Source organism: Buteo buteo, chromosome 16 (assembly GCF_964188355.1).
Source record: "Buteo buteo chromosome 16, bButBut1.hap1.1, whole genome shotgun sequence".
Classification (NCBI taxonomy): Eukaryota; Metazoa; Chordata; class Aves; order Accipitriformes; family Accipitridae; genus Buteo; species Buteo buteo.
The window spans coordinates 11,524,266-11,545,674 of record NC_134186.1 but is presented as its reverse complement, the minus strand read 5'-3'; the positions used below and the strand labels follow the sequence as shown (position 1 = coordinate 11,545,674).

Here is a 21,409-nt window from a genome sequence, read left to right as displayed (position 1 = left end):
TCTCTTTAGGTACAGATGACATTGCCAGCAGAAAACAGTGTAACAGCTACAGTCAGTTATAACAAAGTCACTACAACGTAAAGGGATCCACAGACAATACAGGGCTGGCATACATACCTGTGTAAAAATACAAATTCCCCCTGTTTCTAATAACTCGTAAAACAAGTACTTGCAGCTTATCGGTATTATTAACATCTGCAGTCTGTTCAGTGTTTTCCTTACAGTTCTAGCTCCTGGAAGCCTGGATAACAACAGAGTCTCAGCTAACAACAACAATTACTCATGGTCACAGTTTGAAAGAATAGCTAGACAATATGAGATTTTTAAGACTTAACAAAATAAGATGTGAACAAAAGCATTCAGATCTCTGTTAAACGCTCATAATTTTCTAGGTAGAGACTAGACTGTTTGACTCCCCAGACAAGTTGAGCCTTTGCTCATCACCATAAGTTAAAGAAACAGCAATGCAAGCTTGTGACCAGCCTTGTTTAAATGTAAATTCCATCAAGCAGAAAAGTATAAAAGGACCTAAAGTTCCACTTGCTGTGTCTTCAGGTCTCAACACACATTGTAAGTTTTAAGCTGCAGATGGGAACTTAAGAGAAATGTTATTAAAGTTCATATGATTAGAAACATTAATGTTTTTTCCTCCAGGTGAGAATAGAGGTTTTTTTCAAAATGCATAGTCTTTCTATTTCCAGAACTCCAAATAAATTGCACTGTGCCAATCTAGTGAGACACAAAAATCGTAACTGACCCACTACCTTTTATTATCTTAGACTAAGAAAAGTGCAGAAAGAAAAGCAGCAGAGCAACTTTTTAAAAAATTGGTTTTTTCAACAATATCTTAATGACAGCTAGTAATGCAGACAGTCATTCTAAAACTTAAATAAGTTTTAATATAATAACTGTAATAAATAGGTTTTAATATAAGAACTTCCATTTAAACCATAAAAGTTCCACCTAAGATTTAAAGAAACAAAGATGAGAGTGTAGTGATGTGCAACTGTTAGTTTTCTCACCTGCTTCCTTCCCTGGGACCATACGCACTTTCCACAGAGATGCTGAAGTAGAAAGTGGAACAATTAGGTATGTAATTACATGCCTTACCAGAAGCAGTAAACACTGGAATATCATGAGAGGACACGAAATTATCTGGGACATGCAAAAAATCAGGCACTGAACATAGTCCCATTCTGTAAAGACAATATTGTCTTCAAAAACATTTTTGCATGTTGATTTTAATGGAGGTGAACAGTCCCACTGACCTCCCTGGTGCTTCTTAAAGTACACTTCACCGCCAGTGCTTTGCTGAATGCAAGACAGAGTGCTCAAATGGAGACACAGTACCACAAAGACCTGATCCTGATCTCACAGCAAACCGTGTAACACAAGCCATCTCTCTGAAGTTAGAAGGACAAATCTCAACACCTCTGAATTAAGTAGTAATGCTCCCATTCAGTTTAGATGGATCAAATGCCACCCAACTGAATTAAAAAAAAGGGAGAACAGAAGCAGACCTGAAAAATACAAGCTGTTGGTGAATGAGGTAGCAGACAAACTGGAAATAAGCTTTTGAGGTTTCTCCCTAATTAGCTCAAAGCAAAAATGGGAAAGATAAATCAGTCATGACTATAAGGTCAAAATTAAAAGGGAAAGGTGAATAGTAGAAGGTTAGCCCTCCCTTAAAATGATTTAGTACTTTCTTCTGGTGAGTTGGAAGGTAAGCATTTCTGAATAAATTACCCTTTTTAAGTTTTGATTCACGCTTCAGTACTTTTTTTGAACATGTGCTTAAGTTCTGTTGATAGGGAAACTTATTTATTCACCTGCTAAAGTACTTTTCTAAATTGAGACCTAAATCAGCGTCTATAAAAGCTTCACTCAAATCAATGGGAATCTTTTTATAGACCTTACTAAGAGCTCTATCAGTCACTAAGTCAAAGGAGACTGAACCAAGAAGTGGAAAAATCCAAGCTGCTTCTCCTGGAAGAATAAGCTCCAAAACCTCTGTAATAACTTTCTTTCATCCTCTAATATTAAATGACAGCACTAATAATATGCAATATCAAGTTATTAAGCATCTAGTCCCGAGCCATCCAATTAGTCTACTGCAATGTAATTAAAACAAAAACATTAACTCAAAAGTGAAATTCACTGCAGTTGAGATAAGCAAAACAAAAAAATAAAAGTTCATTAGAACTAGATGAGATTCATATCCAGATTGGTCTAAACTCTGGGTAATTAGCTTGAAACAGCTTGGCATTATCCAAGGAGGATATGGATAATTGGGTTCAACATCCCTGAAGATCTGCTATGTTTCTTGTGACAATAAACCATTTGTGCTTTGAAGCTGCTTCCCGTTTTCTCAATCAGCCTCATCTGACAAGGGCTATTGACCTGATAATTTACTTGTCAAAACTTGTTAGTCAAGGTAGGACAAAAGCAACAAGGCATATGGATAATCCAAGAGATTAATTTGTCATAATGACTTTCAGGGATCCTAACCATTGTAGTGGAGATCAAACACATCTCTGAAACAGTTTAGTCTAAGCTAGGGATCACATGGTGGAAGAAAAGAAGCAGGCTGAGAATTATTATTTCATGCAAGGGGGCTAGAGAAAGATAAAACCAGGTGTAAAAGAACATACCCAGCAAGACACCTGATCACTTCAGGCCCAGGTGCAATGCAGTCCTCTACTTAAAACACTTAGGTATGCTTAAGTTCAGTGTCAAGAAAGGGCTTCCTTGAATTTATTGTCTCCTGACTCCAACCACCACCATGTGTGAGAAAGGTTATAGCTGAAGAAGGAACTGATCACCAAACTCTGACTATGGGGATTTCTTAGCCTGCTACTGTGTCATGAAATATGATGCTGCAAACTGACACAATGTCCCCTCCATTTGTCCCAAATTCTCTTAATTGAGACAACAGTTTGCAATTTATTCCAGAAGACACGGCATTTTCTCCTTGAAGGTTTAAAAAGGAACAGCACCTTCCAATCATCTTTCTCATTATCAGTCATGTAGCTGACCCAAAGTAGTAACAACAGAGCCCTGACAATTTCCCATTATTCCCAGAATGGTCTTTGGGCTACTCCGCTACCTCCCACGGTTTCTTCTGATTTATAGTTGACTGAGGTTGAGTCGGCTCACTGTATTTCTTAAAACAGCATGTTGTAGCTACAAAGGAAATAAAATGCAGCTCAGTTTAATACTGCTAATCTTATACATACAGAAATCAGGAATCAAACTCCTAAAACTGTGAAGATGGATTACAATGCAGGATGCATTTGTTTTGTTAAATATTGGGAGTCTGAATCTTCCAGAACATTTGTGTGACTCTGGAAAGTGTGACATTTGAGTGAAACCTTTTCCTCTGGAAAAATGAAGTTACAAACGTGCTCACAGAAAAATGAAGACGAATATTCTGAAGTACCAACATAAATACAAAAGTTGGGATTTTAGGAAAAATAGCAAATATTGTTAAGTACCACAAGAAAATTCCATGAGGACAACACCGTCATTTTGCTACATTGGTCTTGTAAGAATAACAAGGGTAAAAAGAAAAGAACGTCTCTTTATATTCAGCACCTCAAATTCTGATGCCATGGGCAATACAGTCCAAAAAGTACAGCCATGCACCTTTTACACAGCTATTTTCCAGAACAGAAATACAATCTCAAAACCCTGTATGAGTTGGAGAACACATTTAGTTTTATCAGCTATGCCATCTCCTCCAGCACTACCCTTGGCAATAGAGAAGGGAAGGGACTCCAGAAGTGGAAATCACCTGGGGTTTCAGTTTGCAGGGTTGCAGGATAATCAGTTTTTAGCACGCAGAATTCAATCCTACTCCATGTCACAACTCCCTGAAGCAGCCTCTCTTCCACCAGCCCGCTCTGCATCTGAAAGTCTGACATTCACGGAGAAAAGGCACCAGGGGAAACAAAAAATAGCAAACCAAATATGCAAGGCCTTTCACATCCTACTGATGAGCAGGTATCACAAGCTATAGCAATAAAAATGTTTTCTTTCCTGCATGCACATGGGAGAAGGAAGCAAAATTTAATTCTAAATGCAAATCTCAGAAAAAAAAAAAATCTTGCTGAAGAGTAAGGGCAGTGGGGAAATCCTAGAAACAAAATAAAGTGAAAGCACATGAGAAAGCATAAATAGAAATCAGAGAGAATAGCTCAAAGATTTTTTCTTGCTTTTGTTATTGGCTTTAATTAAAGATTTTTCATATTTTCTATTCACATGGCTCATTTTCCCCCTCCCATCAGCCAGCAAGAAACCTGGCTCCTAAAGATTATTTTCCAGTATCGATAAGGTTCATCATCAGTTTTTCCATATCTCAGTTCTGGTTGTGGGTTTCTTGTCTCCATCTTACTAGGAACATTGACTATGCTGCATAGAATGACACATAAAAACAACACTGTAACCTTCTCCATTATAACATAGGCTTATTGTCAGTTCAGACAAAAAGTTGCATGCCAATAAAGTTGTTGTACATGAGACCAAAACCCCAGTAATTCCACAAGCTAAAGATACTATTAATCAGGCTTAACAGGTAATATAATTAAACAGTTTTGCAAGCATATCTATTTTAAGTTGTGTGAAAAGAAAGGTTATTTTACATAAAGTGGAGATGTAAGGGAAAGCCAAAGACTTCAGGATTTGTCAAACATTCTCCAAAGGAAGGGGAAAGTGATTTGTTGAACTGGCTAAATAAGAACAATTAAAAAAGAGAGTGACTGAGAATATTAGATCAGGCACCCCCTGTTCCTATGGACCACCGAGGAACTGGAAATGCAAGACTCCTAGGTCTCCCACCATGTTGCCCAAGGCACTTCATAGCTAATTTACAGAAACACAAGCTTAAAGCCAGACTACCTTGGTGAAATTCCTCAAGGTATGATATACAGGAGATCAGATTAGATGATCCACTGTTCATTTTTTACTTCGGTAGATATGAAGCCATCAACAATTACCTCAAAGGAACTCCAAGCAGCATGACATCCATGAAAAACCTAAGACATCAAAAGTTAAGTGATTTGCCCATAATCATGGGGAAGGTTCTCGTAGTGTGAAGAAGAAAATATTCTGCTTCTGCTGAATATGTCTCATCGGTATAAGCTGCAAGAGCTTTCCTCTCTTCTTTTAACCACACATGTGATTCTGTAGAATCGATAGGAAAAGAATATATTGACTGTAAAAATCATTCAAGCCCTTTTCTCAACTCTTCCATCCAATTAAATGGTGATGGAAGAAAAAGACCATTTTGCAGCAATGAATTAATGAAGATACTGTGAATATTGTGACATTTCCCACTGCCTCATAGCCAGCTTGTTACTACTTGTTTATAATATGGAATGATGAGAGCAAGAAAAGTCACTCTGTTCTCATTAGATTTTCAGATGTCTCAGACCAAGCTTTTTCCATTACATCATTCTTTTTGTAGTCATGTATTTACTGAATAGAAAGAGAAATAAATGTGTTTGAGAGTGGTCAACCACTGGAAGAAGACTCTCCACAAAGAGACTGAGGAGTCTCCCTCCTTGAAGATACTAAAAACTTGACTGGACAAGCACCTGAACAACCCAATCTAGTGAGACCTCCTTTCAGCTGGCCTATATAATCACCAGAGATCCTTCTGAACCCAAATTGTTCTGATTCAGCAATTGATTATCTGACATTGCTCTTCTACAGTCCAAGGCAGCTGAGAGCACTTCTTCCTGAAGCAATCAGCTTCAGAGTGGCAATGCAACTACTTCGGCAGGGGAATGCAGCTGTCATTTGTGTTGATGGAGGTCCTGAGACTGCCTTCATTCTTCAAGTCGGATTCTACTGGAGTCATTCAATGCCTCACACGGAATTCAGTTGGACCCCAGATCTGGTTCCCTGAATAGGAAAGACTATGAAATCTGCTGGTACTGAACATAACAAAACTATTTTCAAAAATTGGGTGGATAAATCAAAAATAATAATAATAATACAAAAATCTGAAGATCTCATAGGCATAAGACAGAATGAAGCCCAACATGTGAAAGGAAAGAATTTATACATAGTGCCTGAATTATGACTCTAAACTTCAAACTTCTTACATATACTTTTCTCTGACAAAGCAAAAAATGTAGGATTCTAAACCTTCTATGTGTGAAAAAAAAAAACTTATGCCGAATATTATAAACTGAAAATGTGAATGCAGAAACCATAAAAAATAGGTGCTAAACTCTCTTAGCTCCTTTCACATTCATTCTGAACAACGCTAACTAAAGAGTGTGGAGGAAGAGTTTATCTGAAGCAAAGCTGTAACACATCTTCTGGTTTTATTAAAAAGTATTTATACTTTTAGTAGAGACATTTTTTACTCATGAAAATTCATCAGAATTCAGGATAAACGCAAGTGCTAATGTGATGTTTTTAACGTAGCAGCAAGAGTACCTCTTCAGGGTTTGTGGAGACTGCAAAGTGTTCTCAGACTGGGACAGCACTAAAATGCATGCAATGAGCTGGGAGTTATTTCAAGTTACCAGATCTATAGAAGGTAGGTCACAGCATTCCAGAGTGGAAAATGATCTGTAATTATTTTTGCCTCTTCATGGAAAGACAAGACCCAGTGCCCTCAAGTCAAAGTCAGAAATAAAGACTCAGTTCAGAACTAATTCTTATATGTAGATAGCAAGGTACACATCTTGGATTTGTTTATTCTTCTCTGAGGCTTAATTACCACTTTAATTTTTGAACTTCACTGTTGAACTCACTTTGTGCAAGCTATTTAATTCACCCTAAGTAACTTCTCAGCCACTGAAGAATTAAGTACACTTTATCTCCTAGTCATCCAGCTTCATGTTACCACAGTGGCACCATCAAGACTTTCACCGATTAAAAGGAGATTTCTTCCCCCAGTAACTTATCCTTTCTAAAAATCGTTCATTTACTGTTAAAGAATTCCTTACCCTCCATGTTATCATACTTGTTTTCTTCCACTATATTCTGCCAGATTCTTAAAACCATGCTGCTCACAGCTACCACCATGCTTTTTCTGACTCTCCCATTTAATTTTGCACACACTATCTGAAGCCCCAGTGGTATCAGAAGATTCAGAACCAGATCCGATAGATCTTATTTGAAAGACAGGGAAAGAAGAATTTGTCATCTCTTTGTTATAGGACATAATTTATTCAACAAAAACAGCCTGCACTCCTGCTTGTGCTTTCTATTGCCATACCATGCTGTAGACATGTACAGTCCGATATATCCTGTTTACCACTTCTGAAATTACTTGTTTCTTTCAAACATCAGTGAAAATTATTTTATAAGACATATTTCTTGATTTCTACCATGATGAATTTCATTCTCATTCCTACCCGTATTCAGCTTTCCAAGTTTCTTTAGAACATTTCTTTATCTTCTTTACTATTCAGGGGACCTCACAACTTTTATCTTCCTTATCACTTCTTCCAGATAGTTAGTGGAACTTCCAAATAATACTTTTCCAGATATTAAATAACACAAATTATTTATTAAGAATATAGGAAAACTTCATGGAAGACAACAGATCCAAGTTGTACCATGCTTCTGCTTATTAGCACTTACCTACATTTCTCTCTACAATTTTTAATCAAACTAATAACAACGTAGCAAGTTGTCCTGTCTGAAGTACTCTACCAACTGTTCCACTATGATAAAGATACATTTATCTGGTGGTTTTTTCCCCCCCTAATGCCATCCAACATGCAATACAGAGTTAAAAAGACCTAAAAGGAAGATACAATTTTTACCATTATGACCTCACTGAAATCAAGCAAGCTATGGCAGTTTAACCAAGCTGAGAAAATGGTCCTATTTATTTTTGTTAAAGATACACTTTTTCTTACAGTACATTAGTAGTCTAACTAACTGACAGCTACACATTTTGCTTCAGCTGAAATTGCTGGTCACAAGCACCATTAAATACTCGAGCACAACCATAATAAAGCAAGCCAAAGCATTCTGTTAACTCTATCCTTGAACCATACAGTCTCTTGGAAGTTTCAAGAAACACTAAAAATCCAGGAAACTTTAGAGACTGAATCACAGAAACCACAGATTGTCATGGCCAGTGAAAATTGCCATGTATCAGCTAACAACTCCATACTTTTAAAAGCCCAGAATAAACTCAGCCCTGTGGTACAGAAATGAAATCCATGGGGGAGGAGGGGGGAGAAAATTCTAAAAGATAAAAACCCAGATTTAATTAAAAGAAAAAAGACAGCTGATGACAAGAGGTGGAAGCAGGGCATGCTGTCAGATGAACCAAGGGAGTCTGGTTCACTACAGTCTATTTTTAGCTCAGTGGTTTTTAATAATGTCTCATCCAGAGGCAGCAACAACTGTGGCTTGTGTCAAATAAACTGGGGAGGAATGCCAAGAGAGAAACACACACCTTTACCTTGTTACCAACTGAGTCAATGACCCACCTCGATCAGTTCAGTGCTCCGAGACCAAACTGAGCATGATTCCAGTGATGCTGCTCCCCACTTCACCTTAGTTCTCTAGATTAGGGGGCTGGCCATGGATCAGGGTTTACACAGACCTGCAGAAGTGTTGGTGGGCACTCCACAGGTCTCTAGCCAAATGTCATTCTCCAGGGAGGACTACTGCCAACACTAGATCAGCTCAGCCATGGTTTGGTCTTCGGCTTGAAAATGTCCAAGGATGGAGACACATCATCTCCAGGTACCTTATTACAGAGCTGCAGAACCAAACAAATGAAAAAGCTCTTCTTAAGTGAAGCTTCCAAGCTGCAACTTCTGGCCACCACACCCTTGACACACCACCTGCAATTACTGGGAAGGGTTTGGCTCTGTCATTTTTGTTACTCCCTTCAGGTAGTTGTAGGTTGCTATTTGATGGCCTCTTCACTTCCCCTCACCCGAGTACCCAAATCCATTTCTCTCAAACTCTGCCTATAATTCATGTGCTCAGCCCCTAGCCATGCCAGCTGGTCTTTGTGGGTCCTGCTTCAGTTTCTTGACATCCTTCGTGAAGTGGAAGACCCAAAACTAGACCCAGCATACCAGGCAAAGCCTCACCAGTCTCAAATAGAGAGGGATAACAATTTCCTTCAATCTGCTAGCCACAGTCCTCTAAATGTAGTCCAGCATGTAGTTCACCATATTCACTTAGAGAGTGCGCTGTTGGTCAAGATTCAGCTTGACATCCCTCATCTTGCAAGGCCCTCACAGCAGGATTGCTACTCAGCCACTCAGTTCCCAACCTGTACAGATACACAAGGTTACTCTGCTGCAAGAGCAGAACTTTGCAGTTCTTGTTAAGGGGTCTCCCTTGGACCACCTTCAGGCTTCTGAAAATGCCTCTGGACTGAAACTCTTCCCTCCGGCATACCATCAACAGGAGCACATAGTTTTCATCTCTCAGGCTTTGCAACCAGAATTGGTCACAGCTATAGCTTTTCCTTTTTCTTTTCCTTTCAAAAAATGGTTCCACACTCCAAAGAAAATAACAGAGCTCCAGCAGTATAACTACCATTCCCAAATTTGAGGCATTAAGTGCCTCAAGCATCCTTCTCAGGAGCAAATGTTTGAAGGGAAAGTTATTTTCCCAAGGGATAGCAATATTGCTGCTGTGTAAAAGGCAGAAAAACTCTCCCATACATGTAGCCGAGGATTCAGCATCCAATTCAAATGACACATGCTACAAAGCAGAAAAAGCCACACACAGCAGCTGGTCTCTAAAATGTGGTTTGGGATGCCTCTGAAGCTTTAAAGAACCTCTCCCAAAAGGTATTGTGTTTCTGCTGATAAGCTCTAGCTTTCTTTTCCAAAGAATCAGAGACCTACTATTAGCTTTCCACAAGTACACAGTATCTTGCACTTTGCAAAACCAAGTAGCACCTTCTTCTGAAACCACCCAAGCCATGTTCTATGCAAATAATTTTAACATAACCTTATGTTTTAGGAACTGAAAGAACATCACTGCCTAATCCTTTGCATTTTGGGATACTCCCCTTGGGATTTTCTTCTGAGGTAATTGTCCTGGGTTCAGCTGGAATAGAGTTAATTTTCACAAGAAACTGGGAGGGGGCACAGCCAGGACAGCTGATCTGAACTAGCCAAGGAGATATTCCATACCATAGGACGTCATGCTCAGTATATAAACTGGGGGAGCTTGCCAGGGGGAACAAGGGATTGCAGCATGGGAGCAGGCTGGGCATCAAGTTCTGGGTGGTGAGCAATCGCACTGTGCATCACTCACTTCGTATATTCCTTCATTACTGTTATTATTACTTCTCTCCTTGTGTTGTCCTATTAAACTGTCCTTATCTCAACCCACAAGTTTTTACTTTTTTCTTCTGATTCTCCTCCCCATCCCACTGGGGTGGGGGGAGGAGTGAGCGAGTGGCCACACGGTGCTTAGTTGCCGGCTGGGGGTAAACCACAACTGTAATCAAGAAAACAAAAAGTGCTGATTCCACTTTGGTTCACAGAGACATACTTTTCCCATGATGGTCTTCAAAGAAGCAGAGCTTGCCTGCCATCCTGAATCCGGCAATTTAAGCCCAACAGGCATGCAATGGTTAACCATTTAAAAGCACTAACTGATGATAAAAGCACTGGATCACAGCAGAATTATTCAGTTAAACCAGTATGATTTCAAGACCCTGAAGGAATAGGGATAGTGCAAGTACAGTTCTTATTCAACATCATCCCTCTTTAATAGACATTTTATTTTAAATTGAAGCTATGGAAAGGGAAGTGGTTTTAGCTCTTTATTCCCAATGAATAGCTAAATTAGACTTGGAATAGAGATTCTTATGGCTAATGCAACCTGCCCTGTGACTGTACCTGTAACATGACTGCACTGCCAAACATTATTCATTGTCAGGTTAGAGCTAACACAAGGTAGACTTCATTACACAAGTACTTTAACAAAAAACATCTGTAAAACGCAAGAAAACAACTCTCAGATCCATCCATGGATCCCTCCCAGTTTCCTTCTCCATCTCTGCATTAGATGTCAGCAGATGCTTGTCTTCGGGTTCTCTCCCTGCTTCTTGTATTCTTGGCAGATGAAGGGTTATTCTCTGTTTTCGACTTCTGTCACCAGGCTCAGATAGTTAGCATACCAACTGCTGTGCAGTATCTATTGGGTGAAATGAACTATTGGTTCAGGTCAGATTTCTAGCTGACAAGTCTCTACATCCAACACTCACCCCCCACCCCCCCACCCCCCACCCAAAAAAAACCCCAGCCAAACAAACAAAAAACCCCAAACCAAAGAGTGATTTGCTTTGGTAACCCTGAGGACAGATTCAGCAACGGCACTAAAGAGCAGAGGCTCACAGGCAATGGGCTACCACCCTTTTCCTAAGCTCCTCTATTTGCCCACTGCCCCTTGAATCACACCCAAAAAACCACTGAAGGCAAATGAGTTTTGTTGGGGACCCTTGTTACTTTTTTAAGAATGAAGAGTAGTGAATGTAGTCCAACCACGGACTTGTAGGTAGCACAAAGGAAGTTGCTGCTGACTGACTCTTTCAAGGTCATCTGTCTGACTGTAGTTTGCTTCCTTTCATCTGAGGCTTGTAAAACCTGTGCAGACAGCTCCTGAGCAATGCACAACAAAATGCATGTCGGCATTTCAGTCTTGAAAAAGGGCAATATGTCTCCGTGCTACAGAAACAGTGTGGTATAGTCCCTGCTTCTTCATGCCCCTCCAAGATGCTTTGAAAAAATTATGCAAAAGCAGCTATGCTCTGAAAGGAAATCAAGCAATTTATAGCTGATTTATCTCTGCCACACACCACTTATCTGTAGTGCATGTTTTCCCTTTCTTGAGAGATTGAACAGGATGAGGATATTGAATGGCTCTAAAAAAAATTCAAGCTAAAGCCATCAGCCTTCAGAGCCAGCCAAAATAGTCATCAGCATCTAAAGCAGCATGAAACTACTGAAGATCCCCAACGAGGCAGCACACATGCACACTTCCATAGCCTACCAACTTCCCCTGGAGCGAACAACAGAAATGCTGCTTCGGCTGCTAGCGCGGAGCCTGAACTACTCATTCATTTGAGGGAAGGATGAATGGAAATGGAGGAACAACTTAAACTCCTGCTGCAGCAGCACATGAAGACATTCCAAAGCTACCCTCAAACCCCAGCTGTCTGGACAAGAGCTCTGCCAGTCTCACTATCCCAACAATTGCAAGAGAAGAGATTGGAAGGTAGTTTGTTGTTTTGGTTTGGTTTGGGTTTTTTTCTATGAAAGCAGCAGCCCCTTACTTATGTCAATTCCCAGTTGACAATGCGAGGTCCACCTCAAGAGCCAGCAGAGCTGGCTGATGTGGCCAGCCCATAGTTTATGTAAGGGAATGATCCCCACCCCCAATCTGAGAGTAGCATTTGCCTCTCATCCACACCACTGTGGAGTTTGTACCAACTGCAAAGGCCCCACAGTGTGCTTTCTTCTTCCCCTGACAGCGATGTAAACTGTGAAACTCAGCTTTTCTAACACAAAATGCTGCAATGCAAGTTCAAGGCCAAGGTCTGAGTCACCCTGACTCCCCTAGGGCCTCCCCCCAGCCCCTCTGCCCAAGGGGCTCGCTCTAAGCTCAGCCCTGAGCTTTCAGTCCCTGCCTCAGCTGTTGTAGAGATGTGCCTGTCTCCACCCCCAGCCCTGCCTGTGCCTAACAATGGACCTTGTTGATCTGGACTCTGCTCTGCATGCTGACTTCCCAGCTTGACCTGAGACCTGCCTCACTCATTCACCACTATGGACCTGCCTGGTGTCACTGGATGAGGTCCTCACCCCAACTTCCCTTCTGAGCTTGACTTCGGACCAGCCTCATTACCAGCAATGTGTCTAATGATCTGGACTCTCAGGTGACCCTGACTGCCATCACTAGCCTGGCCCTGCTTGCCTTGCTGGGTTAAAATGGAGATGCACTCTGGCCAGCCAGACTCCTGCCCTGCCCACCGCGTTATTGTACTCAGGTGCCAGACCCTCATCTCTTAAGGAGCACAGCTGGCCTTCATTGCACCCCAACATTCATATCAGAGGTGACATAACCTGAAATTATCTATTACACGAACAAGACAAGCCCAAGCCGTGTGCTAAAAAAGAACTGGATAAAATAGACATTCACATGGCAGGAGGTGAGAAAGAAAACCTCCAGTATGCTTCAGACATGATTTTTGCACTAGAAGGAAATTCTCAAATCACTCTGTCCTCTGAAGTTTCTATGCTGCATCTCTCCTGTAACAGTCCCTCCTCTCTGGCTTGCAGGGAGTTGATAGGGAGGCAGTCACCTACCTGAAGCCGAGACACAATCTACTGCCAGAGAAGAGAAGACTACTCATGCTTTGGAGACAACAGATCTTCCTTAGAGAGCTCCTGTTGTCTCTAAGACTTTGCTGAACTTCAGAATATATTCCTTTTCAGGAAGAGCAGTAGCTTAGAAGCTGACAGAGGTTCCAACTGTGCAGGTCTCTCTTATAACAACTGCACGAGCTGGGACTCATTAGCCAGCTATAGAAAAATACTACCAAGAAGAGAGAGGATAACCTTCCCTCTTTCAAAAAATGCTCTTCCAGCACACAGCTACAAGCTGCACATTTTGCATAGCCAAGCAAACTGGGGAGCAGATCTTCAGAGACTCTAACCCAGTGCAGGTCAACCTTACTTCAAAGGAACTAAGGTCAACTTAAAACCTGAACACAGGAACTTGGGATTTCTGGGGTCAGGCTTTGCTGGGTCTGCAGCAGAGCATATAGACATAAGGAAACTCATCCCACAGCCATACCTATCAAAGGGAATATCAATGTACTTTCATTTTCTCCCTAAAAACCTGCCCTCTTAGTTTGTTGCTACTACGTATTTTATACTCCCTGGAGGAAAAGATGACAGACCTTCAACTTGTCAGCACTGGGAGAATCTGCTTTGATTATTCAAGTAGTCAAATGGGGCCTTTCCAAGTTGTGTTTGATTGACATGTTTAACATGCTTCTCTCCATCAGAGTCTATTACCTGATTTCATAAACTTCAGTGCCATCTGTCCTGCTGTCTGTGGAGTAAAGAGCACATTTTGAATGCAGTCGCTCACATGCCTGGCCTCATTTACTGGACAGACTTCCCTTCTTGGATGTGCTACCTTTTGAGCAGAGCATCACTCTTGCAGATCACACCACCAAATGTGACCATTAAAGGAGGGCTGCATTCAGAGTAGGCAGCATTTATCTCTGGATCACTCTAGGTATTTCACTCCTCTCCCAATGGTAACAGACTCTTCGTATGTTCACTAACACTGACTTGCAAATAGGCACAATATGCAGAGATTGAAACATAAGCCTCAAAAGAATGTCTAAAATCATCCTGGGAACTGCTCTCCACAAGCTGAGAACACCCACGGTTCTGGATACAGCTTCCATCAAACTGGGTATCTGGCAGCCCAAGGAAACATGCCCAAGCATTGAAGTTCCCACACCCTAAAAGCAGGAAAGGGCTTTGAAAATACACACACTCCTGCACACAGACAGGAGAGAACAGCAGGAAACAACTAAATCACTTTGAAGCAGAAAATAAGAAATTCACCACCCATCAGTTTCTTACTTGGGTGTAATTATTGAGCATTACAATAACCTCATTGCATTGTTTATTATGATGATCTTAATTGGCTTGCTGTTTATTTGCACACCCTCCCATCCCTTTGTCATTTTTGTCAGTTGTCTCTCCTCTGACACTTTGACTGCAAACTCTTTTGAGTTAAGGACTGATTTTCTGTTAAAGGTGTAGAAAGCCTGCTCTGAGAAGGTCTTGGTCTCTGACTGGGGTTTTCAGCAACTGTCAAAACACTCACAAATTAGTTGGCATCAAAGATATCTCAGGTTATTTTTGTTTTGCCATTAAATTAACTTTCACCTTAAAACAAATGGTACAAAACTGAAAAGGACTCTCTATAACTAAAAATATACCAGCTAATAGCATTGACAGAATCAAATCTGTGACATCATTTCCCTTTCCTTTAACTCTTTATCTCCCCTTGCTTTTAAATATTGAGTGATATGAGTGAAACTGTCTTCTGTTTGACTTCTCCAAAGATCCAACACTTCCTAACAGCCAAAGAACCTGTGAGCAGCTGATGTACAGGCTGTTAATGATCATGGCAAAATAAACACCCCAAATAAGAGGCTTCTTTAGAAAATACTGCCTTCTATTTTGGTCATTCTCCTTTCATAAATTTGTTCCCTGAATACAGCTTAAATCAGTAAGGTCCATTCCCTGAGGAAGCACTGATGACTACAGGGAATTAAGTGTCATCCAAATGATGAGACCTGGAAACCTCCTCCCAGAAAAAGATTACCAAATCCCTGCATCAGGACACAGTCAGAGTCCCTAAAGGACTAAATGTCTGTTAAATAATGAGCATGCATCTCAACTTGATGGAACTTCTGTTTCAGTAATTGTCTGAAGTGGCTTTATGTTCACAACCATATAGATGCAAGAGTATCAGGACACTGGTGTCCATCTATTTGAGGAAGGTAGCAAAATTGTATAGGAGATTTCATTACTAGTTTGTATCTTAACACAGCAAAGCACTAAGACACAGTCTAAACAAACCCTAAAAGCTTCCTTTTTTAACAAAAAACCTCTTTACCCACACCTCTTCCAAAAGAAAACCATAGGAAAGAAAACATAAATGAAAAGCTGTTTGATCTATATTGAGACTGCTCATGAGAACAAAAACCCATTCCTCACCTGCTCTAGCAAACGCTTCTTAGGAGGGAGTTCAGATGGTGCAAGAGGCATGGATTCTCTCCATATTATCTCCAAATGCTGATGAACAAGCTGCCAACCAGCTTCAGAGTTCAGAGTCTATGGGTAACACGGTAGGTAAAATTAAAACAAACAGCTCCTCTCCATATCAACTTCACAGCATTTTGCCCTGGTTTGCACTTTCAGTTAGTGTTGAGTTAGCTCCATCCACACTAGGATTCACAGCCCTGCCTTTCCTCCAGCCCCTGCAAAATTTTCAGAAGCAACTTTCTAAATCAGCAGAGAAAAAAACCACAAAACAAAACAAAAACCCCAAACCCAAGCTTCTGTTACCAGAGACACATTAAATGAGCACTTGTTATTAGTTCCAGAAAGTTTTGGATCCAAGTTTGCTGCCAACAGGAGACAACTGCCCTCCTGATCACAGACTGGCAGAAGGGCCATGCCAAGACTCAGACCCAGAAACCATTTGGACATTACAGCTGTATCACATCTGCGCAAGGATCTGAAACAAAACCCTTCATCAAGGGACTCTTGAGTTCCTGGGGCTTGAAATCCAGGCTGAAACTACAATTTTACATTTCAGCTCCATCTCGAATCAGCAATGCAGCAGCTAAGTCTCAGCGTGCCTGAGCAATACATGGTAGGAGTGAAAAAAAGAGTACAGTATAGAGTCTCCTGCTCTGCTTACTGTCAGTATAATCACTGGACACGGATGCTCATTCTCCAGAAGCACAAGACTTCATAAGGCACAGAAATACCAGCCTCTGTGACAGGAACGAGAAGATAACACATGGAGGAAGAAGCAAATTGTTCACCACAGATGCATATTTTATGCACTGCTCTGCTCTGATAAGACGTACCTCTTACCCTTATCTTCTGATGTGGGTCCATGCTGAACCCTGTGAGCACCAACAGGCCCACCACCAGAGCAATCAGTTTATAAAGAAGTGACAGCAGAGAGTCTGCATTCATTCTGTTATTGCTCAGTTTACAACTCAGTGATGGGCTTTCTCTCCCCTGACAGTTCAGAAATCTCATTTTGAGATTGGAAAAATCATGCTACATTTCTCCTGTCTCTAACAGCAGCACAGGTAATAAAGACCCTGAATTGCATATTCAGGGCTGTGCCTATGAGTTAAAGTAGCAGATGCTCTAGGCAGAAAAGACTGCAGGCCACTCTTCCATAGTTTTACAAGGTCTGCAGGGAGAAGCAGCATAAAGACTTGTATTTGTCAAATAATCAAATGTCTTGAAAATACACTAGGGAACCATTCTGAAATAAGGATGGAGATATTTTTACTTAGTCACTTCCCTGATCAAAACCACACTTTAAAATATATATTCTCTGGTTTTAAAAATCTTTGAAATATAGCACATAACTCATCAGAGATAGCAGCACTGAAGGGAGACTGTACCAATATCTAAATACCTGGACAGAAAGTCGATAAACACAAATATCAACACACCTGTGCAATAACAGGAAACAGCAGCAGGTGGTAAAAGTTGGCAGAAGCCAGTTTGGACACAGTATGTGTGCCTCTAAGGCTGTTTTTTTCAGCTACACTGCCCAGGCAGTGACACAACAGATTGCTGTCACTGCCACCCCACAGTGCAGTCCCATGCCTTCGGATCCACTCTGATCCAGGTTGGAAACAAAGAGGTTGCCTCTGCCAGCATCACAGCAACTTCAAAGACAAATTGTTATTACTAATGACCCCCATTGACTTTATTTACGGATAAGTAGATGCTTTTTCTTGGTTTTGTGTATTTTTCTCTATGGGAATGAATTTAAGTGCTCTGCAAAGTTTGAGGCCAGACAGAGTTGCTGTACCCAGATGGAACATGAAGAAGTGTTTGTGCAGGTCTGTAAATACAACCCTGCTGACAATCCTCAGTGCGGATTTACAACTCCTCCTACCACTTCAGGTTCTTCTGAGCATAGACTGTGAGTCATATCAACTTGTCAAATGACCTAAGGAAAGTGCAGAAAAATGATGCAAGGAGAGGTACCAGGCCAAGCACTGCTTAGAGCCTTTGGGATCGATGCTGGTGCTTAGATCTCTAATGTAAGTGGTTCAGCTGTAGCGAGGTTACTTTGCCTACACCCAGCAGCAAACATCAAACAAGCACTTGCTTTTTCATCGCACTCAAATCTTGTATTAAAGCTGTCTTTGGAACATGCTCCCTGTTTGACACTTAGGCAAGTTATTTAACCTCATGGGGCTCAGTTCCCTGCGAGGGAAACCCCCTCTTTAATTTTTCTTGCCTTTTTACATTTTTCTGGGCAGAAATTCTCTTCCTAAGTGTTTGTGCTGTACCAATTCTGGCTGAGACACCTCAGTGATGCTGCAATGCACAAAAAAAAACCCCAACTCTAAACTGATCCGCTCCATGCATGGAGTCTGCTTCTAACATAAGCAGGTACTGTGCTGCACGGGCATAACCCTCCTAACAGAGTGAAAGGCCAACAACTGAACCCCAAGACAAAATGCCCAGGAACACGTGAAACACTTTCTGCTACCCTGCCCATTGTAAAAAGTGACATTTGAAGGAACCAGATACCTTGAGTAAGATGACAGTCCAACGGTCCATCTCCTGAGCAGGCACTGCTGACAGACTGACTCTCCCAAGCATTTTGGCTCCTGGGTGCTACACAGGGAAAGCTCCATTTGCCTGAGGGCAAACCAGGCTGAACAGAGCTGGGAGCTCTCCCAAGAAGAACTACAGCAACCCTCCCTCTCCTCTTCCCACCTCTCCTCTTTCGTGTTTGTCTAAAGGTGTGAAGACAAAACAAGTTTGTGCCTTGCATATTTTAAAGGAATTGCTTTTCTATTTCAGAAGATATTGCTGTCATCAGAGAGCACATACATATCACAGCCAGCAATAGCTCCTTCGCATTTAAGTCTTCGGTTTGACTGTATAAATATGTATACTGTGGAGCAGAAAACACTCTGACAGGTACATAAGAAGTCTGACAGGATAACCACTCCTCTGCCTACATGCACTAGGCCTTCAGGTAAATAACTATTAAAGCTCGTGGGCTTTTTTCTTTCTAAATACATTCTATTTACTTGATCGTCTGTAATGACTCCTCTCTGAAATTGTTAAGCTCTATCATGCAGAACCATATTTAGATGGGATTACACTTACACTCATATCAAGAAATAAGATGGCATCACTCACCTAACACTGTCGCTTGGCATAAAAGTAGTCTCTTTTACTCAAATAATGGCTAAATTCCAATCCTTGTGTCTGCAGCAAATAATACCTTAATCTACAAGCTATCCCATATTCCTGGGGGTCAGGCACAGAGCAAGGTGATATTCTTTACATTCTTTACAATTAATGCTCTGAAATCTGGCATTTTATGGCCTGAAGTGCAAAGAGAGATTTGAAACCATCTATTTTTTTGTGCCTAAACGGAGATGGTTTTACACAGCCTCTTTCTCAGGAGGTGAGAGCCCAATATTTTACTCAGAAATGGTTACATCAAGTCAGAACAAGCTTCCATTCAGAACAGTGGTGAATCTCTAACCACATCCTACACCAGAGGAAAGAAAAAGTTCAAGGACAGAGGCAGCATACAGGAACACTTCCCCAGAGCCCTGCCTCAGGCTCCAGCTCTTGGGCACTTCCTGCGTCTGAAGTGTCTTGATATTTCAGAGCCTTTAATAGGTTTCATTCCTGATCTTCTCATTTTTGAACTCATGCTGACCACAGTATGTCCTGTAGCAACAACATCCACAGACTTAGCCACATATTCTCCAAGAAACTGTTCCTTACTCGCCCTTTTCCATGCAACCCTTAATTTTATGCTTACAAAATCTGTCAAGTCCATCCTCAGCCACCTGTTTCCTAGACTGAAGAGATCGACTCTGTTTAACTACCCCTCATCTAGAAGCCATTCCCTAGCTCTGATCCTCCCATCTCCCTTCACAGCATGTTTTACAGTTGTTCTAGGCTTTTTGAGATGAGAGGCACCAGAACTTTACACAACATTCAAGATACAAGTGTCTTATTTTTGAGACATCAATGCCCTTCAAAGGAGGCTCACAGGTTAAGCACAACAGAACAGAAGCATCCAAAAATCACTTGTTTTTAAAATCTTGGCCTTTAATTAATTTTGTATTTATAGAAAGACACTTTTTTTCACACTGCTAGCTTTACTATATTTTTAGATAGGAAAATTTCAAATTAGACCAGCAATTCACCTATTCTTGCAACTTATCTCCAATGGGGGCAGATGCTTCAGAGAAGGCAGAGTAAATTCTAGAGCACACAGTGAAATAATATATTCCACATAGCAACCATCTTTCAAACCCCGTAAGTGTTTTAATTCTTAACATATTAAGTTTTAGATTTTTATTATGTGCAGGAAACTCAGCAATTGAAGAGAATCAAGAAACCTATGTATCCTCAGTGCCAAAGTCTTTGGAAAAAAAAAGAGGAACACAGGATCCCAAATTTCACATTTAGAAATAGTTTTTCTATCTTCATTAAGATAACAAGTGCAAGTAGGTTAATTTCCAAGTATTTTCCTTTATTATTGAAAAAGTGATTCTCCACCTTTCCTGGACATCATCTGTTCTTATTTTATGGGAAATGGAAAATAGGAGCACATGAGATTGCATTCCTCATTGTCCTACACTTGCCACACCTTCTTTGATCAAATTACGTTAAGTTCTTCACATGCCAGAATGTCTTTTGACCTCAGTAATCTGCATTATTCATCAATAAAACTCTTTTTGAGTTGGATGGAAATGCCAGTTGAACAGGACCAGTGATTCAACCCCAGCCTCCTTACAAACAAGTGGCCAGAGATAGCTTTCAAGGAAGATAAACTTCAGGCTTACTCTCACCACTATTTTCAGCAGCTCAACTACAAATGTTGTTAACAGACATGAAATTTTGAGTGCCTTTCAGGAATTTCAGCAACTTCAATGCAGTAGTGAATTTCACAGACTATCTTGCCTCTAAAGTAGACTTCTGACTTTGATCATACTTTTTTCTGAGCTTTCATTGCCTGGGAATGTCTTTTGTTCTTATGTCCTGGAAGCTGGTAACAGAGAGCCTAATCACTCCATCTTTGCTGGGAGGACTGAAGGTACATGAATACAAACGTTATGCAAAATTCACAAGGAACAGAAAGGCAGCAACAAAAATGAGAGTTATTTAAAATTAATAATAAGGAGAGGGACATATTGGGAGACTTGCAATTTAAAAAGCAATAGCTTGTTAAGCTTGCTTTAATACCAGTTTAGTTCATTACTCATTACAGAGTGACAGGGAAAATAAAGCTGAAGGAATTGCTAATGATGCCAAAAGTCTGTATTATGCATTTTGTAGTTCCTAATCTCTTAAAACTAAACCAAAAAAAAAAAAAAAAGCTAATCATCTGTTCCTAGTCCCCTGATTTCATATCAAATTGCCAGGAAAAAAAATCCACTTAAGGGGAATTTTTTAGCTCCTTTTCTGCAGTAGTTTAATTAGATTCCACCAATAAGTCTCTGAAAGCACCATAATTTCTTGTCTCAAAGCAGTTAGATGAGGCTTGCTCTCTTCATGTGAAAATGGTCTTTGCCATCCTACCTCCTTCTGCTGAAGTACTAGACAGTGGTCCACACTGC

The 21,409-nt window shown here is 40.7% G+C and overlaps 1 protein-coding gene across 16 annotated transcripts in view; it reads right to left on the bottom strand.

The window, feature by feature from the left end:
- Positions 1 to 21,409, bottom strand: part of TSPAN4 (tetraspanin 4) — a 470,616-nt gene that overhangs the window by 170,098 nt on the left and 279,109 nt on the right. The gene's annotated exons all lie outside the window — the stretch shown is intronic.